The following is a 21918-nucleotide window of genomic DNA, read 5'->3' as shown; positions in this document are numbered from 1 at the left end:
CAGGCCTCACCGGCCTGCGCCCCGCAGGCCCACGGCCGCGTTCCCGCCGCGGGGCAGGGCGAGGCCCGCCGCGCCTGCGCACTCGGTGACCCGGCCGCCCTGCGCCTCCGTGCGCACACAGCACCACGTGACCCACTGCCAGTACCCAAGATGGAGGCCGCGGCGGGGCCTGGCCGGCTCCCCGCCTCAGCCTGCACCCCATTGTGTGCCCTCTAAGCGCGAATTAGGCTCGCAGAGACGCGGTACTGACCGCTAGGCAGCCATGCGGGCTACTGAGTGGGACTGGATACGGCGGGCCGGGGCCAGTGTTTACGGTCACTACTGGCCCCGGGTCCCTGCGCTTCCCCAACCGCAAAGCGAAGCAGCCGCTGGCGCCTGTAGCGTCCTTCGGTACGCCCGCCCCCTGGAATTGGCAGCTCCGAGAGCCAATGAAGTCCAGGACGTGTGCGGGGAGGCGGGCATGGGTGGAGCCTCTCTGTCGCTCATAGGGCATCCAGCCCTGCAGTTGGGCAGCTCCTGGGCGAGGGGTGGGAGCAGACGGGCTGTGCGCAGGCCCCAGCGGACCAATGGATGGCCGGCCAGGCGCCCGGGGCGGGCGGGCGGGAGGCGGGGCCGAGCCGTAATTGACGAGCTCTTCATTAGAAACCAGGCGGGGGGGTGGGGCCCGCAAGGGGAGGTGACGCAAGGCTACCGCAGCCAATGGCTGGCGAGCCGCCGGCGGGCGGGGCGGGGCCGGGTCGGCTGACGGGCATGCGGGGTGGCCTATTGCCGCCCGGCTCGGCGCTGGAGGGGGGAGAAGCATCATGGTTCAACGTGGGTCAATTTTTTGTGAATGAGGAGGGGAGGTTGTGGGGCCGCCGCCGCGGAGCACCGTCCCCGCCGCCGCCCGAGCCCGAGCCCGAGCCCGCGCGCCCGCCCGCGCCGCCGCCGCCGCCGCCGCCAGAGCAGCCTCCCAGCCTGGGCCCCCGGCGGCGCTGCGGCCGCGTCCCTGCTGTCGCCGCCCGAGCCCGAGCCCGCTCGCCGGCGGGTGGCGGCGCAGGCTGAGGAGATGCGGCGCGGAGCGCCCGAGCAGGGCTAGAGCCGGCCGCCGCCGCCCGCCGCGGTAAGCGCAGCCCCGGCCCGGCGCCCGCGGGCCATTGTCCGCCGCCCGTCCCGCGCCCCGCGCCGCCCGCAGGCCTCGGAGCCCGTGGCAGGTGGACGCCGCCGGTCCACACCCGCTCCGCGCGCGGCCGTGGGAGGCGGGGGCTAGCGCGGGCCGCGCGCCGTGGGACCCGCCGGTCCCCAGGGCCGCCCGGCCCCTTCTGGACCTTTCCAGCCGCGCCGCGAGGCGGCCTCGCTCGCCCGGGCGGGGGCGCGGGGGTGGGCACGGCCGGCAGCGGCGCCGTCGCCGGGTGCGGGGCCCGCGCCCCCCGAGCAGGTGGGCTCCGGGCCGCCGGGAGTGAGGGCGGGGGCGGGCGGGCGCCGGGGCCGGGCGGGCGCCGTTTATGTAACTTTGTCAAATGCTGTGAGTTTGCAGAAAAACCTCCCCGCCGGGGTCCGCGGCCCCGCGCGAGTCGTAGCTGCCGTGAGCCCCCGGGGTTCGCGGGAGGGCGGGGGGCTGCCTGGGACCCCCTCGGCTCAGCCCGCGGGGCGTCCACAGGCCGAGACGGGGCCCGGTCCCGCTCGGGGGTGGGATCGGCGTTTCTCGGCGTTGCGAAAACACACCACGGAATCATAAGCAAATTATCTTGTATTTACATTGAGCTTTGAATTATTTGACACTGTTCTAGCAGGAGACCGTGTGTATCAGTCGGAAAGGCCGGGGGTGGAACCCAGTGTATTCATTTAATGCACATCAAAAATTTGTAATAACTTGAGGCAGCTGATATGAGTGTTTTCTTTATTGCATGTTGTAAATTGACCTGCTGTGACACAATTTTCAAATAAAGCGTTGCAGAAATTAAACAAGTTATTTTAAAACTAATGACTTTCTTAACTAAATCCTAATTGCATGACTGTGGAGACCTACCTAATTGCTTGCTGAAAGCGTTTCTGCCTGCCCTCCACGAGGGAGGAAAGGGCCTGTGTAGCCACTTTGCCGCCCCGTTTTTCTCTATTCAGGCTTTTCTGTTTATTCCCACAAATCACCGAAGCAGTTAAGGCCTAGGAGTAAACCTGTAAACAGCCCTGGCTCAGCGCCAGCCCAGCAGGACTGGGGGGGATACTGGCAGGTTTGCACCTTGACCTGGTTTCACTTTTTCTTTTGTAATATGATCGTGGTTGCCTGGAGTTTTAATTGCTTCTGATAATTCTGTGCATTATTTTCGGGACCGTCCAAAGAAGGCGGGTGTGGTGGTTTCAGGACCCAGCCAAGGAAGGTGGCGGTGGCGGCGGCGGGGAGAGGGAGGGAGATAGAGTTAAGAAAACTCAGCTGCTTGTACACAAATATACACTAAAGCAGTTACAAAGCAACAAAAGTTATTGCAGAATTTTGCAGTAACTATGGCAACACAATTACTCTATTATAATTGGAAATGCGAAATGCCACCCAGTTAGAAGTTTCATCAGAAAAGACTTTTAGAGATCAAAAATATGTGAGATGTAATTTTTTTTCAGGTAGCTCGTGTGAATTCTAAAATCTGTCTTCAATTACCTATTTTTAAGACTGATCGCGCTTTCCCAGATAGTCTACTCTCTGGGATCCGTGGCATCTTTCCCCAGAAGAACTCACATTTGTGTGGGAGGGAAGTATTTTCATGTCTTAAAAACACACCCCGACACATTGTAAGACTTGTATAGCTTTCTGTGTTCTGGGCTTTGATTTTAGAGATCAAATCTCCTCCTAAAGAGAGCAGTAATCTATTAGAAAAGAAGCCGCTGTACTCAGCAGGCAGATGTAACGCTGCCCTCTTTAGAGTTCTTTCTCCCGCAAGGAGAGCTGGCAGCAGGCTTGCCCCGGGGGAGCCCTGGGCTAAGAGGCGGGACTGAGGGAAGATGACTGGACGGCACATAGGCCTGGAAGGCCTAGGGACAAGGACAGATGTGGCCTCGGAGCCCTGCACACAGACACCAGAGATGCTCTGTGGTCAGCAGCTTCGTAGCAATGCAAAGTAAAAATCCCCAAATGCCATGTTCTCAGAGGCTTTGGGGGCTGTTGCTGTAGCGAGATGGGCAGAACAACCTGGCACCCGGGCCACGTGCGGCTCAGGCAGCCCATCTGGACTCCCTCTGGCCAGATACCTGCTTGAGAAGGGTGCCCTGTGGATGTTTACCAGGAGGACTCCAGTGCTGGAAGTTTCCACACATTGTGAGGTTGCTGCAGTGCAATTTCCTTATAACTCTTTCCTTTAACTGCTGCATATTTATGCCCAGTAATCGACTTCCATTCTCCAGCTTCATTGTGAGGTTTCAATGCAGCGTGAATGGCTTTGAATTCCAATCCTTTGATGTTGGGGGGCGGCACCAAAGGAAAGGCGACTTTGTGCTGTCTTAATTGCCGGAGCAGAAGAAACATTTCACTCCTGTAGAATTCGTCCATACTGTTCTCTATTGAAAACGGCTGGGCTTTCATAGCTCAGACGCTGCCATGAGTAATATATTAATACCTGATGTAGGGCGCGAAGGAGCCTCAGAGGGCGAGAGAACGGCTGCTGCTGAGAGGCGGCGGGGCGGCAGGCTGTGGCCGAGCTTTCCCTCCGAGGCCCAGAATTGATGAGTGTAGCTGGGGATGGGGGACATGGAGGGCTGAGGGGCCCAGTCTCCACCTAAGCTTCGGGCTGTGGAGCTGGGACAGCCCTGCCTCCAGTCTGTCCTGGGGTGAGGAGTCCGGGAAGGATGGATCTGGAGACAGTGTTTGCTTTGATCTCAGGTGGTCAGCATATGCCGGGCTGTGTGGTGGGCTCTGGATTTTTTGCCTTGACGTTAGAGGAAGAGACCTCACCTGGTTCATGTGGGATGAGGGGTGCCGTGTCAAAAGTGATGCTACCTTTGTATAGACCTTAAGTCATTCTTCAGCGTTTCTGTGGGAACAAGTGTCACTAAACAAAGGTCAGTAAGGTCTCTTCATACGGTCAGTTTCTTCTCTGGGGCTTCTGTGAATGGGAAGAGCGGGGACCCATTGCAGGGTGGCACGTGGGCTGTAGTGTCTGCAGCCTTAAATGGTCATGTCCCCTCGCTGCGGCTTCCCTGACACACCTCCTACTCACTTCCTAGAAGGAAGGTTGGGGTCCTACACAGATGGCCTCCACCGTGACTCCCTGTGTTACTGTCGGGGATGAGGATGTCTTTGCTGGGGCAAGGAGATGATGCCATGAGTTGCTGTCAGGTGCCCCGTAGCTTACTCCCGATGAGCACCTGCTTGGGGCTGGTGCTGTTCTACGCACTCACCACATAGGTGTCAGCACAGCCCTGCCCCCCTACAGGTGGGCTCTGCCTCTGGAGGAACTGGGGGTAGGGTGAAATGGACCCTCTGCTGTCCCCTGCGTCTCCAGTCCCAAAGGCTAGTTCCTCTCCTTGCCTCTGCTTCTGGTCCCGTGGTGATCTGGAAGCTGAAGTTCAGCTTGTCGAGGTGCTTGGGCGAACACAGCCTCTTTGAGAAGAGGTCAAGTTGGAATACTTCTCTAGCTTCGTGTCCTTAGACTTTCTAGTGCTGTGCTGACTGTGCCTTGGAGCTGTTAGAGGCGGGTTTCGGAGGGGTCTGGGAAGTACTGCTGGTTTTCTCATGCTGTCTTTTGTTAAGTGTGGCGCTGCAGAACTGGAAGACATCGTATTCTTCTCTCGAGAAGCCCCCAGGGCCCCTGGAGGGAGGTGGGGGTGATGGAAGGGAGCTGGTGCTCGGAGTCCACTTCAGCCAGAGCAGCTTTTAGTGTTTGCTGTTCAGTCTGTTGATTACCTTGGAAGATTTTGCTGCAAGAAGGCATTTGAAGACCAGAAACTTTGAAGAATTACCAGGTTAATGTACTCTTGCAATACCAAGCCAGAAACCTTAAAAAAAATCTTGATAGATTTAATAGGATAAGACTGTTTTAAAGATCTCTTTGGCAAAAGACTCCATAAGCCAGGCTAAGAGACAACAGGAGAAAAAATACCTAACATGTGCCTGTGTGAGCTTAATAGTCAATATATAAAGAGCTGTTACGGACCAATAAGGAGCGCGTGAGCTCACCCTTGCGAGGTGAGCAGAGCACATGGACATGCAGATCATGGCGGCTGGTGATGAAGGGCTTAGCGCTGCCAATCACTTCAGCTCGAGAGAGTCCCTTTATGCCTATCACGTGCGTGGGTTTCAGGATACCTGTTGCTGGTGATGATAGTAATTCCTATTTTGTAAGGTTTTTGCAGAGTTTAAATAAGTTAATGCATAGAAATGGCCTTGAATCTGGCCTGGCATGTAGTAAGCGTGACATACATGCTGGCTGTTATTTATTATCATTTGTTCTTTGGACGGACCAGTACACATTATATAAAATATAATAGGGACGGGCGAGGCGGCTCATGCCTGTAATCCCAGCACCTGGGAGGCCAAGGCCAGAGGATCACTTGAGCCCAGGAGTTCAAGACCAGCCTGGGCAACATGGTGAGACCCCCATCTCTACAAAGTAAAAAGTTGATCAGGCATGGTGGCCTGCGCTTGTAGTCCCCATTACTTGGGAGGCTGAGGCAGGAGAATCAGGTGAGCCTGGAAAGTCCAGGTTGCAATGAGCCGTGATGACTTCACTGTACTTCAGCCTGAGTGGCAGGGTGAGCCCCTGTCCTGTTCCCCCCAAAACAAATTTTATATAATAAAATTATATGTTATGTATAAATACAAAATGGTAATTATTGAATTGCTCTCTAGAAAAGTCTTCAGTGTCAAAATCTTAAATGGCCATTCCCCTTGTCCCCACAATTCTACATTTTGAAATTTATTCTAAGAAAAGAATGTAAGTGTGTGGAGACAGTTGTGTGTGGAGGTGGGCGCTGCATCAGTTACAAACGCAGTACCTGTCAAGCCTGCTGGCATCTCTGCACTGTGGTACCCTCCACGCGTGGACAGGCACCCGTGTGCAGTGGAAGAGGGAAAGGCAGGGCCCCGAGCAGTCCCCACGCCACTCCCTCTGGTTGTAAGTACTTAGGTCTCTAAGGTGACCATCAGGGGTGAGGAAACGGGGTACACTTTTATACATGGCGGTGTTGTAGAGGTTTTCTTGGTAAACACGTATTACTTTTTTACAGTAGTAATTTAAAAATATTTAGATATTTTGATTGGAAAGAAAAGTATTCTTTAAGTCCTTGGCAAGTTGATAAATATGCTTCGTGATCGAAGAATTGAGGGGCATTTGTTTTTCTGACTTACACGTAATCTCTTCAAGGTGGGGACTGCCCCTCTGGGTCTGGGCGGGCTCTGCTACAGCCCGTCCTGCACACAGTCTCCCCGGTTCCCACCAAAAGCAGGTTTGTACCGCCCCTTCCCTTGCTGGAAACCCTGGCATGACTTTCCCGTGTTCTTAGGATCCTGAGGCTTCTGGGCCCTGACAGGCCTGCCTGACCCCGGCCTCTGTCTTACCAGCCTCATCTGATAACCCTGGCTCTGTTTGTGGGCTTTCTGTCGCCTCTTGCTTTGCTTCCTAGTTCCCTCTAAGTCCCCGTTGGCCCTGGGCCTTTGCACACACTGTTCCCTTTCCTTGGAGCGGCCTCCCTTTATGTCGCTTCTCCAGCCCCTCAGCGCGTGCTCACGCTCGCATCCTTTGGCCCCTGTGAAACAGCCTGACAGCATTTTCCTCCTTTCCGACTGCATCCCCTTGTGCAATTTCAAGAGCTCATTGTGACATTAGTTGTTTAGTGCCACCTCTTGTACTAGCTGGGGCTCTGGAGGGTTGAGAGGCCCTGAGGGCTTCATGCCTGCTCTGTACCCTGTGCCTTGCAGAGTAGGTGCTCGAAGAATGAATGAATGAATGAATGGCACAGTGTGGGTCTTGGGTGGGAGAGCCGGGCTGAGGCCCCACCCCGGGCCTGGCCCCTCTGCGGGTTCCTGCCAGTGCTCTGGAACTGCCTGTTTCCCAACACCCCTGCCCCCATCTGGGAACTTCTTGGACCTGATTTTGGAGATGACATGCTCTTAAGGAGATACCGTGAATGTGAGTGAAGTGGATTCCGTGATGCAGAAAGGAAGGAGAGGGAGACGGGCCTTCAGCACAGCTGTCAAGTGGCGAATGCGGCTGTCGTGCCAAGGCCAAGGCAGGTGTGTGTGGCTTGTCCCCAGCCGCGCTGCCTGGGCCTGCAGCATGCGAGGAGGGGCTTTTATGAAGGAGGTTTTCTCAGCTTGTTTTAAATTAGGATTAACGACATTGTTTAATCGCTTCTTGTTTAGCCTCGTAATTTTAACATGATGCCTTAGTATGTTTGCATCCATAAGCATTTTGGAGTCTGCTCTGTGTAAAAGCGTGAGTGTTGGGCTTTGTTAGTTTACTGTCTTAGGAAGTCTTCCGTCCCTGTGACTCAAGTGCTTTTGTTGGATTGATGTTTAAGCTTGAAACAATAAATCAGTTCTTACGACCTGAAAGGCTGAACCAGCATTCCAAGTGGGAGTGTCGTTCAAGTGGCGATGGAACTGCATTTTCCCCTGGGAATGGCCGTCGTCGGGTTTATGTGTTGCTCTTTGCTGGAGCGGTTCTTTTGTAAACTGAGGAACAGAAGTTTTTGTTGTATCTCCACTGGCCTCCCTTGTGGTGGCGTTGAGGGTCGAGTTGGGGGTGTTCCCTAAATGTTTCTAAGTGATTAGCTATCATTTTGCAAATACTCCTTCTACTGCCCAGGCCAAGTACTAGGTTTTACATGAGATGAGACTCAGTTGACACATTGTCTGTGTCAGACGCAGTAGCCAGCCCCACGACCCTAGGCTTGATCAGGAAAACTGGCCTCTGCCCACAAGAGGCTTTGGTGTTGGTGGGGACAGAGGAGAGATAGGAACTCAACAGGCAGGTGCACACGGGTCACTGTCTTGAGAACCAAGGCTGTGGCCGGAGGGCTTGGTGGGGACAGCTGTGGTACAGGAGCCAGGCCCAGATGAGGGGGAGGAGGAGGAAGGCAGGTGGGTGCGAATGGGGTGTGGCCCTTTTTAGCCAGAGCCAGAGTTTCGGGGCCGCAGTAGGGTGAAAAGGCCGTTGTGGCCAGATGGTGGCCTAGTGACTGAGGTCTGCAAGGCCAGAGTGCGTGAGCCAGCAATGAGCTGGGCCAACTGGCAGGCCGCCTGGGTGGGGCAGGGCGTGGCCTCCACAAAGGACTTCCTTGCTTTTTCACTTCTGTGTAGTCTTCTTGCATGTGACGGAGGGTTTGCTTCTGCTCTTCCTGCTTTGTGCGTTGGTGCCTGGCTCCATGTGGGTGATGGGTCTGATCTTGCTTGTGCTCAGTTGGTCAAGGCAGTCCCATTCCCATGCATCCCACGGAGGCCTCCAGGTGGCCCATGGTGTGGCTAGGCCCTCAAGGGGGCACCTGCTTGTTGATGGTGCTGTTGTGGGGCCTCTGCATAAAAAGCTGGGGCAGCTCCCAAAATAAGAGTGAGGTAAGGAAGGTGGCTCACACGCCGGGGGCCCGGCCCAGTAGCCCAGCCCAGTGGCTCTGAGACGGGGCCGCTCCCTGAAGGGAGAGAGGGAGTCCCTTCCTTCCCACGGCAGTGCTGGTGGGAGTGTCCTCTGTGCCCAGGTCCAGGATTCTGTAGAGTAGCTGTCAGGACTGAAGCCTGCCTGGAGTCCATGTAGAAACCATGCTGGAGGGGACCTGAGCTGGCACCCCTAGTGCCACCGGTTTACACACCAGAAGTCCGGCTCTGAGGCTGAGCCCAGCTTGGCGCATCTGCAGGGGCCTTGCTGACTGGCACCATGCCATTTGAGTCGAGTGGCAGAAAGTGAAGCCCTGGTGGGTCAGCAGGATATGGCCAAGGGCGCCTGAGCTCTCGTCCTCCCTGTGGCCTGGGCTCATCCCAGCTGACTGTTGAGGACTCGCCCACCCCCAGGACTCATGCCCGGGCCCTGTAAGCTCAGGGGTTAGAGTGTTCTAAGGAGGCTGACCCTCATTCCACCTCTGGGGGCTGTGGCCCCGGCCGCACAAGTGGGGCGTGTCTTCATTGGTGACGTAAACCGTGTATCCTTGCTTGCGGGTTGTGGGTGGCCCTCTGCCCCTTTGGACCTTTCAAGGGAGCCGTGAAGCAAAGCATCGGGAGGTCCTGGCACATTAAACCCCTCCAGTATAACGTTTACACAGAAGATCCTGGTAGGTGGTCACGGCCCCCATTCTTTGGCGAACGCTGGGTTGCCGGTGCAAGGGTTGTGTGTGGGAATCGCGCCACTTGGCTCTCCAGGTCAGAGGGCCGCACGGAAGGAGACGTCACTGTTTTTCCTTTTGCCTCCTTTCGAGTGCCTACTGGAAGCATCTTGCTTTCCCTTGCCGCGAGTATGCAGCACAGCCCAGCGTGGCTCACTCACCGGCTGGAGCACAGCTGACCTGCAGAGTGCTTGTGCGCGTGCCCGCCGCCATCTGAGGGCAGCAGCCGGGCTGGGCCATCCCAGCCCTGTCCACCATGGTGGCCTGGGCAGGATGGGGCCTGGCATAGGAGCATCCAGCTCACCTCCCAAGCTGGTGGGAACGTTGACCTTTGGAGTTCACAGCCACCGTGAGCTCCCTCCGGCCCCTCCCTGAAGAACAGTGTCTTTCTATGTCCATGCGCCAGCTTCAGCACACGCGGGCTGCGTTTGGACAAAGTTCTGTTTTCAGAATTCTTCTGGTTAAGTAGAGTGGGGGCTGCGGAGGGGCTCTGCTCTTGTTCACATGTTCTCCTGGCTCCGCGGTGCTCTCATGGGTGTGGGATGAGGGGCCTGGTTGGCAGACACGCTAACCATCATCACAGCACTGATGCGCCTGCAGTGCGGGACGAGAGTGATTCGCAGTGGAGATGTTTTGTGTCCTAGGGCTCTGGGGTGCTGAGGACAGAACGTGGGTGTTGACTGAGTATGGGTTGAAATCCCAGCTTCACTGTCATGACCTCATCACCTCAGTGAGTCCTTTGTCATCTGCCGAGTGAGTGTCTCTCCTGCCGAGGCTCGGCCTTCCTCTTCCTCCCCCGTGGCTCTGAGGACATGCAGCCCTCTCTGCCGGCAGGTCTTAGGATGAATGAGGAGCAGGGTATGTCCCCTGCCGGGGGCCTGCTGCTGACCCTGCCTTACATGTACCTGCAGGGCTTTCTGGGACGCCTACGCCCGCTCAGGGCATCCCTGCAGCTGCTGGAGGTCGTGGTGTGGACAGCTCCCTGAAGGACCTTAGTACCGTTTGAACAAGCTCTGGTCTGCCTTTGTCCTTGCAGGGACCGTGTGAAAGCTTATGGAGATTAGACTCTTGAAAGCTCAGAAGCACCATGATGCTTCCCTCAGGCACTGTCAGCCCCCAGAGCGTGCTGTGCTGTCAGACATCTGAAGGGCCAGCGTCCCTACGCAGCATAGAGAGCCTGGCTCGTGATGGTGGCCGAGCCGCCGGGCATGTCCAGGTTGTGCCTTGGCCAATGTGATGGGTATCGAGGCCGGTGGTGCCGAGGTCCCTGGCCCTGAGGATGACCCGGGCGGTCTGATGGACACTTTACGCTAGGGCTTTGCCATCTGTGATGCTTCTCAGTGTTCTGGAGAGGGAGCTGTCCTGAGACTATGGCTGTGTGTAAATCCAGTCTGCCCCGCTTCTGCCCCCCTTGGTTCTTTCGGTCCCTTGTCCTCACTGCTTCTGATTAGCATGAGCAGGGACCCCGAAGGATAGTGCGCATTTCGCCTGCTGCCCCGGCCAAAAGGCTGCTGAGTGTGGCCGCAGTGGCTCGAGGGAGGCTGCGTGGCCGGGTGCTTGGGTCCAGGGTTGGTCTGCAGGATGCGGCGGCTCCTGGTAGCAAATCGAGGGGTAGTGCCGCCGTGGAGGCCAGTGAAGGACCGAGAGACTGGCGAGGTTGGGGCCGCGGCTGCATGGTGCCCCTGTGGGCACAGGCCCTCCACAGGTGGAGGGTGGGAAAGGTACTCTAGGGGGAGTTTTGGGGTGTCTTCCAGTATTTTATTTTTTGAGACAGAGTCTTGCTTCATTGCCCAGGTTGGAGTGTGCAGTCACCACCCTCTGCAGCCTCCATCTCCCAGGCCCGAGCAGGTCCCTCTCCTCAGCTCTCTGATTATCTCGGACCACAGACGCATGCCACCATGCCTGGCTGATTTTTTGTATATTTTGTAGAGATGGGGTTTCACTCTGTTGCCCATGGCTGGTCTCAGACTCCTGGGCCCAAACAGTCTGCCCACCTCAGCCTACCAAAGTGCTGGGATTACAGGCGTGGGGCGCTGCACCTGGCTGGCTTCCAGTATTGAGCAGGGAGGTATTTCTGGTAGTGCTTCATCAGACAGGACCTCTCCATGGCAGGTATAGGCACCGCGGCCTCAGGGAATTGATTGGCTTGTTTTCCCAGAAAGTGCAGGAGGAGGAAGTATTCAGTCACGGTTTGATCCAGCTCCTCCACAGTGTCGTCGGGGCTTGCGTCTTTGCCCTGCCTTGTGAGAGTCAGCTTCATGGGAGACACAGGCCCTGCCTGCCACTCCCTTGTCTGTTCACACCCAGCAGGAGAGACAGCCTCTTTGTCTTAGCAGGTCTCGGATTCACTGGTCTGGCTCCAGTCACGTGTTGGGCTCTGAACCAGTCACTGTGACCGGAGTGCAGAGTGCACTCAGTGGCCCAGCCTGGGTGCTGGATGTGTCTCTTCTGCAAGCCCGCTGGGGAACTGGCCTCCCTGGTGTGGAATTCACTCATGTCAGGAAGGAAGGGGAAGGGGACAGATGCTGAGGACAGCACCTGCCAGTAGCGTCCTCGGTGAGGTTCCTCGTGCCTCACAAAGCCCAGCAGGAGTTTAGGACAGCCTTGGTGTGGGCTCAGCGTGCACAGGCGCCATACCGAACGCTCTGCGGACCTCACCCCAGAATCCCAAAGCAGGTCTGCAGGAGGGAGGAGTGGGCCCCATCCCAGAGGCAGAAAGCGGGCTCCCAGGACCTGCGGAAGAAGGCCTGGGCAGAGTTCCCTGGCAGTGGAGGCTGACACACACCGGCCTCGCTTTGTCTTCACTGCTTCCTGGGTTAAACCCGGGGTCTTGGAAGTCAGGGCCCAAGTGTACCAAAACAGCCAACGGGAAGGGTGGATAGAAGTAACGGCAGCTCAGCAGGGGCTCCTCCCCAACTCCTGTGACTGACGACTGGCTGGATGCATACAACCTCAGGGAGGAGCATGGGGCCCTTAAAGTGGGGAGGTGGGGCCGGGAAGGGCAGGGTCCCTGCAGCTGCAACCCAGTGACACCGAGTGGCAGAGTGGGGGCTCCAACCAACAGGATGGTGGAGGATGGATCAGGGCCATGGCTGCCAAAGCGGGGCCCAGAGGGCGGTCCTTCCGGCTGCCCGGTCCAGCTGCCCCCTGGGGCCAGGCACCCAGGTCACCTGGAGGACCAAGGTTCTGCTGGTCATCTGAGGATGCTCCGGAGAAAGGTTGAGTCACGCTGGCTCATCTGCCCCGTGCAGAGATGGGTAGGTGCCTGAGAGGGCAGATGCAAACGTGGCCCAGGCCCAGACGGTTGGGGAAGCCCTGCTGCCTGCGTCTGCCTCCCTGCGGTGAGGGGTGCGTTAGAAGGAATATGCTTTGGGATCAGGCAGATGCGCTTCATGGTCCAGGCTCGCCGGCCCTGCAGTGAGTGGGGAGCCGCAGTGGTCAGTGTGCAGCCTTCCTCATCGAGGTCCACCCGTGTGCAAAGTGGACGTCAGGATTTCCTCCTTGAGGGTTTGTTGTCAGGATAAGCCACGCAGGAGGCCAGCAGCCCAGCCTTTCCTCAGGCCCAGCCGGGCGGCATGAGGTGAGTGAACTCTGCTGCCTCCCTCGGCTTCAGGGAGGACCTGCCCGGCCACCTCCTGCCATGTTTCTGCAGTGGGCATCTACTGCGTGCCAGGCCCCGTGATACTACACGTGGTCCCTGAGTCCCTGCACAGCCTTCCTCCCATCTGATGCTTGTGGACGCCGCGGCCCCAGGTGAGAGCGGCGGGGTGGGGCTGTGGATCTGAGCTGACTGCTGTTCCTGAGCCCACGCCTTCCGCTCTCCTCAGTGCCCATTGCAGCGTGCGGTGGAACATCTGCCTAGGCGGGAGGCGCAGCTCCTCCGGGGTGCATCTTGGTTGGGAAGTGGAGTAAGGAGGGCTCAGCTGTTAGGTGGGCCCAGGTGTGCATCCCGGGGTGCATCTTGGTTGGGAAGTGGAGTGAGGAGGGCTCAGCTGTTAGGCGGGCCCAGGTGTGCATCCCGGGGTGCATCTTGGTTGGGAAGTGGAGTGAAGAGGGCTCAGCTGTTAGGCGGGCCCAGGTGTGCATCCCGGGGTGCATCTTGGTTGGGAAGTGGAGTGAGGAGGGCTCAACCGTTAGGCGGGCCCAGGTGTGCATCCCGGGGTGCATCTTGGTTGGGAAGTGGAGTGAGGAGGGCTCAGCCGTTAGGCGGGCCCAGGTGTGCATCCCGGGGTGCATCTTGGTTGGGAAGTGGAGTGAGGAGGGCTCAGCCGTTAGGCGGGCCCAGGTGTGCATCCCGGGGTGCATCTTGGTTGGGAAGTGGAGTGAGGAGGGCTCAGCCGTTAGGCGGGCCCAGGTGTGCATCCCGGGGTGCATCTTGGTTGGGAAGTGGAGTGAGGAGGGCTCAGCCGTTAGGCGGGCCCAGGTGTGCATCCCGGGGTGCATCTTGGTTGGGAAGTGGAGTGAGGAGGGCTCAGCTGTTAGGCGGGCCCAGGTGTGCATCCCGGGGTGCATCTTGGTTGGGAAGTGGAGTGAGGAGGGCTCAGCTGTTAGGCGGGCCCAGGTGTGCATCCCGGGGTGCATCTTGGTTGGGAAGTGGAGTGAGGAGGGCTCAGCTGTTAGGCGGGCCCAGGTGTGCATCCCGGGGTGCATCTTGGTTGGGAAGTGGAGTGAGGAGGGCTCAGCTGTTAGGCGGGCCCAGGTGTGCATCCCGGGGTGCATCTTGGTTGGGAAGTGGAGTGAGGAGGGCTCAGCTGTTAGGCGGGCCCAGGTGTGCATCCCGGGGCAGCTGTGCTCCTGCTGCGCTGGTGCTGTTTACCCCACTGCTCTAAGCCTCGCTATTCTCTTCCACACAATCAGAATAGCAGTATCCCTGCCCTGGCTGAATTGTTCTGGATATAAAGCGTATTGTCCTTGTCAGCTGGGGTACGAGGCTGGCACAGAGGCTTCCTGAGGGCAGGCTGGAGCTGCCTCTGGTCACAGAGTGCTGTGCCTCCTCCTGTCTCTAGGCTGGAGGGAGAGGCAGAGAACCTCGGACCTGCACATCTCTACAGAGGAGGTCTCCTCTGGGGAAGGTGGGGCATTTTTCTAAAGTAAGGGGTGGGAGGCTCTCCTGGGCGTCATGTCGGTGGTGGCCGGCCCTGTGGTCCTGGCCAGGCACACAGAGGCGGGACTGAGGCTGGAAGTGGCCTCCTGGCCTGGGTGCATAGTGGGGTCTTCTGGTCACTCTCTAGCCCCTGCCGTGGCCATGCTGGTGCTTGTGGGCCCGAGGCTGCTTCAGTGGGTGACCCCATCCAGGCCCCCTGTGAGCAGTCCCTTCTTCTCTCCGCCTTCAGCTCCCACCGAAGTTCCGGGACTACAGCCCTGGCGAGTGTTCCTCCCCCTCAGCACACATGTACATGCATGTGTACATGCATGTGCACATGCTGCACACAGGCAGGCATTCCCAACCTGCACTCGCACACCCCGGACACGCACACACGATCCTGCAGATACACACTGTGCACATGCGCTCACGCACTGCAGTCCGTGTGCAGCATGGACGTCTGGCTCCTCTGGCCTGATTCCTGGTGAACTGAGAACAGCCATTCATCTCTGATCGCTGCCACTTAATGAGGAACGGTGGAGTTTCTAGAAAATGGGTACGTCGGATGATGGTGGCGAGGGTGGTCCTCCCTCAGGCGCGGTTGTCACCCAGCTTCTCTTCTCTCCATGGAGACACTGTGTGTTAAGTGTTAGAATTGGGCTCTCTCTGGACAAGGGCGGGCCTTACTAGGAATGCAAGTTCTCAGTATTGTCTCGGCAGAGGGCCTGGGGGATCAGAAGCCCGCACGTGTGCGGCCACCCTTCGCGGTGGGCCCTGGGATGTGGCTCTTGCTCCTCTAGGTTGTGACTGGTTTTTGGGACATTCAAGCTTGTGCTCACGGGTTTTCCTTATGGTGTTGATATTCTTGGTTTCCCAGTGTAACGTGAAATTCCAGGCCCAGACGTGGTCTGGCGGCTTGTCTAGATAGAGCACGAGTGATGCTCCAGGCGTGGATCTGCATAGAGGCCTCGCCCGCCAGCATCTGTGGGCTCCAGCCTGTCAGTCGGCAGGCATCATCTGGGCCCCAGAGGCCTTGCAGCCTCCCCTGGCTGGCCAGCCACGCCGGGATGCCCCCAGAACCTGCGCCCTTGGCTGAGGCTCCTCTTGGGAAGGTGGTTTCGAACCTGTGTCATGTAGTTCCTGTAGTCAGGACACACTGTCATCTGTCTGTGGTATGACCCATCTCTCTTTGGTCTTTCCTCATCCCTCCGGTGCCACCCATTTTCATACGGACACTGACGATGGCTCCAATTCCGTGTGTGAGCATTTGAGTCTCAGCGTCTGTGACCTTGACTCCCACTGTGTGTCCGCCCCAGCAGCGCAGTCAGCGCAGTCAGGCCTTGGACCTGATTGTCGAATCTCTGAGACGCTCTTCCCTGTCCTCGACCATCAGCCTTCCTCCCCTGCCTGGTCCTGGCATCCCGCGGCTCCCTGTTGTCTAGAGTGGAGCACAGGCCCCTCTGCTGTGCCTGCAGGCCTCCAGGGTTCAGCCTAGCCTCCCCGACCCAGATTCCTTCTCCTGCGTCCTTGGGTCTGGCCGCATTGCTTAGCCCTTGTTTGGGACACACCTGAGCTTTCCTCTCCCTGGGCCCCTATTTACCTTGCCTCAGGGGGCTTGTTCAGGGCTCCCGGGGCAGAGCTGGAGGAGACTTAGACTGCTTTCAGGGGGCCGGTGGCCTCCTTTTGATTCTGTACCGGCAGAAAGTGTCATCACAACCTCCATGCTTCCTCGGCACTCACCATGGCTTCCCTGGCCCCTGGCCCTTTGCAAGGTGGAGTCAGTAATGGATGAGGCTGCAGTGACGACCCCTGTGTCCTGCTGTGTCACGTGGTCCTTCTGGGGTTCCTGGTGGCGTCTGTAGAGTCCAGGACAGGCGTGTGCATGTGTGTGCGTGTTCCTTATCACAGGCCAGCCGGTGGGCTGTGCTGTACACCTGGAGCTGCGTGGGCTCCTGGCGCAGGCAGGCAGGAGGCTTGAGGAGAGGAAACGGGGCCCCTGCGGCCACTCATTTCCATGCTCTAGCTCTGCCTTCCGGCTCTAGCCACCAACAGGGAGCTGGGTGGAGGCAGAGTTGGGCCAGGAGCCCCATTTTCTTCAGTCCTCGGAATCGGCCCGGAGGCCCCCTGAACTCCTTGCCACCACCAGCCAGTGCTTCCGCCTGCTGAGGGCAGCCACCCCGCTGTGTACCCCCACATGCTGAGCTCCAGCAATGTCGCCTCTGGCTAAGGGAAGCTGAGGCCAAGGGTTCTTCCTGAGGCTTGGAGGAAACCTTTTACCTGAGGTGCTGGGGAGAGGGTCTCTACCCAAAACAGGCAGGGGCTGTGGGCCTCTGACCCCGATCACGCCAGTCACGTGGAGATGGCCAGGAAGCAAGGTGCCCTGCTCGGGAGGGAGAGTGAAGATGGAAGGAAAGGGATGGGAAGGGCTCTTCCGTGGAAGCCCTGTCTCCATCCCTGTGCACAGAACATCTGCAGTTGTGTTCTCCTGCTTCCTGCCTCCCTGGAGCCCTTGGGTTGGTGCCTCCACATCAGTTCCTGCGCCTGGGGCGTGCAGAGAGGAGCCCTGATCCCCTCCTCAGGGCCAGTGTGTGTCACACCTTTCTGGTACTTGGTCCGAGGCCTGATGTATTTGGCAGCTTTGTTTAAGCTGTTGTGTTGTTAAAATGTTGTCTTTGTATGTATTTGAATACAAATCGGTCAGAAGCAGGGGAGAGAGCGCGGAGTGTGTGGTGCTGGGCCCACCGCTGAAACAGACCAGACGCACCTTTACGGCCCAGGGCCCGTTCCTTCCGACGCACCTTGACGGCCCAGGGCTCTTTCCTTCCGACGCACCTTGACGGCCCAGGGCCCGTTCCTTCCGACGCACCTTGACGGCCCGGGACCCGTTCCTTCCGACGCAGGGCAGTTTGCCTTTCTCTTTCCTTTCTTCCCTTTCCTGTGCCTGTTTTTGAGATGGGGCCTTGCTCTGTTGCTGAGACTGGAGTGCAGTGGTACAGTCATGGCTCACTGCTGCCTTGACCTCCTGGGTTCCATCCATCCGCCCGCCTCAGCCTCCTGAGTAGCTAGGACTACAGGCGTGCAGCACCACATCCGGCTTTTCTTTGTTTGTGGAGATGGGTCGCTGTGTTGTCCAGGCTGGTTTTGAGCTCCTGACCTCAAGGGATCCTCCCACCTCGGCCTCCCAAAGTGCTGGGATTACAGGTGCGAGCCACCATGCCTAGCCTCAGTTTTTCTTTTTCTTAAACATTTCCATATGATAGAGAGAGGTACTGAAATGTGTCATCTTGAATGTGGCTTTAGGGAGTTGGTGGATCTTCTCAGCCCATGCAGGTATCCCAGATTACGAGTGCCTGATCCAGAGGACCTGGGATCTGGGTGGCCCCTAATAGCCTGGGCGTCTTTCCCTTCGCTGTGGTATGCAGCCAGGCCCCCCTCGGTTTTCTGCCTCTGCAGAGCGCAATCGAGGGATGCCCACGAGCTGCTTCCCCGTCTGTGTCCGGGCTCTTCCTGGCTTGCCATCAGAGGCAAGAGGGGACTGCGCCCTGGTACTCATATCAGCAGACCTCTCGCTCGGTGCTCAGCTACCAGCCGCCCTGCCCTCCAGCGGTTCTCACATCTGTCCTCGTCCGGCCTTGTCGGCGGGGCTGAGGCTGTCTGGGGCGCTCCGTGGGACTGTGTGGACGAGCTTCATCCTGGCCGTGTCCTGTTTCCACTTTCTGTCATTTTTCTCACTCCCCGTCTCTGTGGTCCACCCCTGCCCCAGCCACCCTTGAGGGAGGGGCCGTCTGCTGGCCTGAGGCACCGCTCTCCCCCAACCCTGTGCCCTCGAGTGAGAACTGCCGAGGCAGCCTCCTCTCCGTGCTCTCTCCTACCGGGAGCAAATGGAGAGGGAATAAATGGGAGTGGATTGCCCGGGCACTCTTTCAGCACCCTGGGTTTGGAAAACTAACTCTTCCTCGTAGCTTCGTTGTGGACAGACTGTACTTGCCCTGAGTTTCTCTGTGGCTGTCAGAGGAGCCAGGTGAGGAGGCACCTGTTCTGGCTGAGCGCTTGAGAAGCCGACCTCTGCCTCCCCTGCCCGCCCACGCGGCCTCAGGTCTGTTTCCAAGCCCTGCTCCATCTCTGGAGAGGCAGCTTTTTCCTTCTTTCAGATTCCTAACTCACAGACACTGACGTTGGTCCAACCTCCAAGCAAGGGTCTGCTCAGCGGGTGTGCACTTTACGGGAAGATGCAGGGCTCAGAGCAGTGCCAGGGCCTCCGGGTTGCAAGGGGCATCATGGTGGAGGATTCCCCCTGCAGGCTGGAGCTAGGGTCAGGGTGACCATAGGGAACAAGTGCGTCTCCCTGGACGCTCTGAGCCTTGGGGTGACGGGGCGAGATCCGAGAACTGGACTGTGAGACTGTGATCGAGAACGCTGGGGATTAAGCCAACCATGCCTGTAACATGGACAGTTACACAGTGAAATGGATAATTCACTTGAGTTTTTAGAAAGTGTAAGCTGTTGCTCACGCCTGTAATCCCAGCACTTTGGGAGGCCAAGGCAGGTGGATCGCCTGAGGTCAGGAGTTCAAGACCAGCCTGGCCAACATGGTGAAACCCCATCTCTACAAGAATTCAAAAACTAGCCAGGCATGATGGTTGGTGCCTGTAATCCCAGCTACTCGGGAGGCTGAGGCTAGAGAATCACTTGAACCAGGAGGCAGAGGTTACAGTGAGCCAAGATTGCACCACTGCACTATAGCCTGGGCAACAAGGACCAAACTGTCTCAGAAGAAAAAGGAAGGAGGAAAAGAAAGTGGAGGCTCTTAAAGAAAGATCCGGCTTTTCCTGGCCTGGCCCCACCCATAGGTGCCCTGGGCTGTTTCTCCCAGTTGTTGGGAGAAGTCAGGGAGGCCCTGGGGGGTGGTCCACATAGAAGGCACTGTGGTTCCGGGTTTAGCCTCTGCCACTTGGCCCATCCAGGTCACTCTGGGAGGTCCTACCCGTTACATGATCAGAAAGGTACAAAGTGGAAAATATGTATCTTATATTGCCTGAGAGTTTTATTAAAGCATTTCCAGTATCATTAATATTAGAGGAACTAAATTGGCAGAATAGATCAGCACCACAAATAAGCAGTTACTGTAATTGGGACAAATACTAATGTTTTAATTTGCATATGTGGCAGAAGCGTTGTTTTATGATTGCTTTGGTAATAAAAGACAGGCTGAGTATCACCAATGCAAGCAAATAAAGAATCCATTAATTCTGTTCATTTAAAAAAGCGATATTCCCAGCTTCTGCAGTGACAGTTTAATAATGAGGGCGCCTAATTTTAATCTGCTACGTGGGTGCAGGCCCTGACGAACTTGGGAAGGCATCTCCTGTTGGTCTGAGTGTGTGCTGGCGTCCTGAAGAATATGGGGACCCCAGCCCTCGGCTACAGCAGAGCCCTGGGCCCTGGGGAGCAGTGTGTGACTTGCATGTGTTGGGACTGCGTTGCTCGGGCCCCCGGAGCCCAGTGAGCAGTCTCAGCTGGTGGGGGGGTGGGGGGTGTGTGTGTGTGCGCGTGCATGCGTGACGTGGAACTGGGTGTGGTGGCTTAAGTCCCTCTGGCTTGAGTCTGTTCTAGGGCTCTGTCGCCTAGGAGGCTTTGTACCCTCCTCTCCCAGGGGACATTTCGCAGTATCTGGAGACGGTTTTGGTTGTCACAGCTGGGGGCGTGGTACTGGCCTGTACTAGTTTGAAGCCAGGGTTGCCATGGAACATTCTACAGCATCCCAAGATGTCACTGGGGTGGGAAGACCTCTTGTCATTGAGCCCAGAAGACGAACATTTATTTAGTATCTGAAGTAAATAACACTGCATTTGGCCAGCGGGGATTTTGTTCCACTCTACAGTCATAGAACTTAAATAGTAATTCTGAAAACGCTTGGGACAAGTGACATGTATCATTGACCAGCTTGGGGGGTGAGGAAATGAAATCAGCTTCCATTTCCATTTTTTTGCATGTGAATAACATGTACCTTTATCCTCTCCTTTTCCTTTCTCTTCATTTCCTTTCAGATTTGACAAATGGGTTTCGATTCCCCAGAACTGACATTTTCCTAGCCGAGCATGTTTTGCATGCAGATGTCGTGGGAGATAACAAAGAGGCATGTTTGTGTTGTAGTGACTACAGAAAAAGAAAGGATACTGCTGAATTGTAAATTGCATTTTTAGAATATGCTAAAACGAAGCGCTCAGCTCACTGTGTGTTTTCATTGTAGTGATTGAGGAAGGCGGTCGCGGGAGGCAGCGCCGTGACTCGGTTCCTAGACGGTTTCCTTCCTCTGAGCATCGCGCGTGCGTCACGTGCTCAGGTGACAGCTCAGTCGCCATAAATACACTTTAAACACCTGGTGTGTGTGTTGTGTGTGGGATGCTGTTGTCTCAGTCCCTGCCACTCATTTTCTCAGCTCTCAGGACATGAACTGTGTTTGCTCCTCACATCCGGGAGGCGCTGCTGAGGGGTGACCTCGAGCCGCAGGAAGCGTGTGCTGTGCGTGGGGAGGTTTAAACCAGGTGTCCCTCGTTTTCCAAGGTGGGCCGTGAAGGCTGAGAGGGCGATAGGCAGCAGTGAAGCTGGGGACAAAGTGGGGAAGAATCCATATGAACAGACAGTTTGGGCCGTTTATTAGATTTACGCGTGTGTGTCCAGCCTTTAAATATTAAAAAAAATTTCAATTGTGGTAAGAAACACCTAACAGAATTTACCATCTTAACCATTTGTTAGCGTACAGTTCAGTAGTGTTAACTATATTCGCGTGGTTGTGGAACCAATTTCTAGAAATTTTTCATCTTGCAAAACTGAAACTATTAATATATACCCATCAGACAGCTCTTCTATTAGAAAGAGCTAATAGAGCTTCTTTTTAAAGGCAGGCGGTTCTTCTCAAACACAAGGTTACTGTCAATCCTGTGGTGAACTCAAAACTTTGCCAACTATAGAGGGAAAGATGGGAAGAAACAAATGTTTATTCAGTAACTATAGATACACATATAAAAACTGTGTGCGTATTATAAACGTAGACTACGTAGTAAATGTGTATTTATAACATACTACGTATGTATGATTTAATGTAAGTATATTAATACATCACTTACATAATGTGTGTAGATGTGCGTGTGCACGTGTGTGCGTGTGCACGTGTGTGCGCGTGCACGTCCCGGATTCACCCGGAAGCGCGGCTCATTGCAGAGCTTGTGCATTCTGTGGTGCTATTTCTTCTGGGGGTCTCAGGCAGTCAGTGGCTGGATGGTGTTCATCCCCTGCCCCTGGGGCAGGCCTTGTGCTCCCAGCAGGTGGTATGTGTGATGTGGCCGGGAGGCCATGTTACTGATGGCAGTAGACATGTGCCCTTGGGCCAGGGCAGTCAACAGAATCTGTGTCCCAGCTCTGATGGCGTGGCGGTGACATCTGGGGCACCATCAGGAGGGTTCTGAGCACACGGCACCTTCCTTGGTTTTCGGGGGGTGGAGCATCATTGCCCAGAAACTGCCAGTCTGCTTTAGGGACCATCGAAGGACACACTGAAG

The 21918-nt window shown here is 56.7% G+C and overlaps 1 protein-coding gene across 1 annotated transcript in view; it reads left to right on the top strand.

The window, feature by feature from the left end:
* The first annotated feature begins 788 nt into the window (after positions 1-788).
* The window catches only part of HDAC4 (histone deacetylase 4), a 355366-nt gene continuing 334236 nt past the window's right edge, over positions 789-21918 (top strand). Inside the window, exon 1 of the mRNA XM_064383397.1 lies at positions 789-813. The gene's annotated coding sequence lies outside the window, so the exon portion shown is untranslated. The remainder of the gene's footprint in view (positions 814-21918) is intronic.

Source organism: Aotus nancymaae, unplaced genomic scaffold, assembly GCF_030222135.1.
Source record: "Aotus nancymaae isolate 86718 unplaced genomic scaffold, 86718_ANA_hifiasm-v0.15.2.pri h1tg000031l, whole genome shotgun sequence".
NCBI lineage: Eukaryota > Metazoa > Chordata > Mammalia > Primates > Aotidae > Aotus > Aotus nancymaae.
This window is presented reverse-complemented; position numbering and strand designations above follow the sequence as displayed.